This window comes from Pteropus vampyrus, unplaced genomic scaffold (genome assembly GCF_000151845.1).
Source record: "Pteropus vampyrus isolate Shadow unplaced genomic scaffold, Pvam_2.0 Scaffold72, whole genome shotgun sequence".
NCBI lineage: Eukaryota > Metazoa > Chordata > Mammalia > Chiroptera > Pteropodidae > Pteropus > Pteropus vampyrus.
In genome coordinates, this window is record NW_011888853.1 from 3,804,556 (window position 1) to 3,808,114 (window position 3,559).

The following is a 3,559-nucleotide window of genomic DNA, read 5'->3' on the forward strand; positions in this document are numbered from 1 at the left end:
CCACCTGAGGAGGATGCGTGAGGCGACTCACGTAGGCCATCGGGTCATGCAGGCTGGCCTGGCGCAGTCCCTCCCCTGGTCACTGGCCCAGTGACAGTGTGTCTGGGGGCCAGACGCACAGGACCACGCACTTGTGCCCTGCTGCGGCAGCGAGCTCCTGAGTCCTCGGGGACCAGCCTGCTTTGACAACTGGTGGCGCTGTGGCCGGAAGTGAGGAAGCGCAAGCCTAGCGGATACTCGTGCCTCTAAGGGGGCGAAAGCAGACCCCAGAAGCACCAGGCAGCCTGGTCACCTGGCACACTAAGAGCTGAATATTCCAGGGTGCTGGCAAGTGAGTTAGCAGACATGAGAGAACACTGAATATTCATTAATAAAGCTTTTGGTAAATAATAGATCCTCAGTCAGTTCTCAGTCTACCGGTGAAATCTAGGGAGACTACCCGGCGAGGGACCCACTCACTCCTAACCCCATCAAGTCACACTGGAACGTTTAGGTGATCTGAGGGATTCGGGGGCGGCGTGGTAGAGAGGCGTCTGTACAGTTAATTTGGAATCAGACATGAAGACCATTATGGCTTGAGCCGACTTAAACCAGCGACACAGTGGCGTGGGGCCATGAACTCTGCCTGAGGTGGCGTCTTCCATCCGTGGTTGGAAGTGAAATGTGGTACCACCTTGCCAGTCAGAAAAGCAGAAGTAGTCTGCTGATGTTCATCTTACTCCAGAATATTCATTTATCCACTTACTACCTGTTCTCCTCAGCTCCTCAGAAATGTCTCGTTAGTCACTGCCAGGCATCCAAGCTGGCATGGATGGCACTGTGGTTGTCCCGTGCGTGTTGAAGGCTTCGGCCGCAGGGAAACCCGCCTTCACGTTGGAGCGCTTAATCTAACGACATCTCATTTGCTTTATCGCTTAGTTTCCTGGCACAAATACTATAACCAGCGGCAGAGATCGTGTGAATTAATCACGGGAGAGGCAGATCACCCATTTGCTAAGTTAAAACTTGGAATAAACTGACTTTAGGAATTCTCTACCTGGGCAGGTAAAATGCACGTCATTTCCCTAAGTCTTACTGAGAGCAGAAGCTGGAAAGCGTTGGCCTTCCCGCAGATCGCCTGTCCTGCGCTCTCACGTGCCCTTTGTTCATCCTCTGGTGTAGACGTGATGCCAGAACAGGACCCCAGACGGAGCGAATCAGCACGCTGCTGGGACAGGCCCCCCAGACGGAGCGAATCCGCACGCTGCTGTTGGAGCTCAACCACTTACGCTGTAACGTCAGAAGTAGATGCTGACCTCTCCCGCCAGAGGGCCTCTATTTTAAGCACCATGCAGCAGTGACTAAGAGAGGAGCAATCATAACGATCTGTTTTGTGTGCCCACGGGGCTTTTCTCGGGTTCGGTTTGGGTAGTATTTTGGGGGGACTTGGTAAGCGGGGCTGGAGTTGCAGGAGGTGGGGCCGGAGCAGGGGACGGAAAATCCGCCTAAACGAGCAGGAGTTGCTGCTGCTCGGGCCCAGCTCTGGGTACCCACTCGCTTCCAAACGAGAAGTTAAGGAGCCGGTCGGCCACCCACATCGCAATAAGACAGATTTAGCACACTCAAAATCTGTATTAATGAGCTAAGATAAAAACCGAGATTTTTTTTTTCTCCTGTTTCTAATGCCTACCCTCTGTGCGGATCCAGGAAGGCAGGCAAAAGCAGCTCTCGCAACACGTTGCTGTGCCGCTCAAGGCCACATGGCCAGCTTTTGGAAAAGACCCTTGTCTGCAAATAGAGTCCCCTGAATTTGGAACAGAAGCGTCAAATAGTATGAAACAAGGCATTTGAAAAGTATACTTTGCCATCTCACGGAGCAGACTCTTCTGCAGAAAGCTTCGCTTTATACCTGTCTCCATTTCAAATATAAAAAAATTAATTGTGCCGTAGCTACTGACTCTACTCTGCCCTCAATAAGCCAGTAGCCAACCAAGCATTCGAATAAATTTACATTACACGGAAAGAGCAGAACCCCATCTCATTCACAGTTAAGTCACTACCTAAAATGCCCGGCACATAGCAGGCACTTGGATGCTTAATCAGCTGAATCTTTAGTCCTTTGTCTTTTTCTTTTCTTCACTTAATTGTAATTGGCCACTTTTTAACTGAACCTTTCTTCCCAAAAAGGGCTGCCTGCCACACTTGTAAAATTATTTAAGTAGCATCCATGGAACAAGCTTGAATTCATTTCTTATTTCACAGAAGAAAGAATGCCAGCCACAAACTTACCTGTCTGTAGTACTTAAGATAAGTCAGGTACAGACTCTTTCCCTTGGTTCTGTTTCCTGGCCGCATCTGCTTTGGTCATTTTTATATCAGTCCGCTGGGTGTATACTCCTTAGCACTTAACTTCCGCCATGGAAAGATGGAGAATGTATATTTAAAACCGAATGAAACAACGTGTCCTGGCAACATTTCATCCTTATTGTTATTTTATTCTGTATTTGTTCAGTTGAAGAAGGGAGATAATGGTTTCTGAACCCCCCCAGTGCAGAAGTATTTTGCCAAAAAACATAATATTTGAAGGAACGTTTTAAAATTTTTAACATCCATGTTTTAAGTGTAAGATAGAAATTCGTTCTGTCTCATTAAGCCCAAATTTTAAAAAATCTCTGTGAAATTAACAAAAAGCACACTGAAGTCACTTCAGCAATACAAACTGAACAATGGAGATTGTTTATTTTAGCGGTATGTATTGAAGGTTATTTTCTATCTGCCGAAAAGATCTAGCGTGCCTGTTTTTAACATCTCTTCTAGAACCTTTCGAGTGTCTGGTGGTATGCACATTCTCACATATACGTTAGTTCGGCATCGTAGGTAAATTATATTCTTGCCAGAGATCAATTTAAAATGGAAATACTGGCTTTTTTTTTTTTACTTTGAGCAAGTCATTATTCTTCCATTTGTTTTTAAGATTTTGAAACATGCTGCTTGCAAATCATTTGCCTTGTATATAAAAACGTCCTGTAGAAATCTGTTGCTTTAATAGAATTAAAAACTCTCTGTAACTATCAATTAACTATAATTACCATAGTCTTGATATTTATTCTTACTTTGGGTTTAGTTAAACAATTCGTAGTATTGCCTTTCAAAGAGAATGGCGAACAAATTTTAGGTGAATTCATTATTTAATTACCTATAATAAATCAATATTTTTACGGCCAGTTGACCTTTAGGAACACCTAAATTATTTTATCTTTATCCCAAAACATCCATAATTTTTACCAGCTATGTTAATGTTCCTGATTTAATTTTCCCCTTTCAATTTGTAAAATTACTTCTCCCAAAATACATTATTGTTTTCTTTGTAATTATAGGTAATAGTATAGTTAGCAATTGTCAACAATAACTGATTTGGGCTAACTTCCCCATTACTGGTAGTAATTTATGTACTGTATGGCTCAGCATAGAGCTTGTAATTTAAAATGATTTGTAGGTTTCATGTCCTTTTGTCATTAATCAACATTATTGCATTTTATTAGAATAAAGAGCATCAAGGGAACTGATATAATTAATGTTA

At 43.6% G+C, this 3,559-nt stretch overlaps 1 protein-coding gene across 1 annotated transcript in view; it reads left to right on the top strand.

Moving 5' to 3' along the window:
- TNRC6C (trinucleotide repeat containing 6C) overlaps positions 1–3,559 on the top strand; it is an 86,667-nt gene that overhangs the window by 44,113 nt on the left and 38,995 nt on the right. The gene's annotated exons all lie outside the window — the stretch shown is intronic.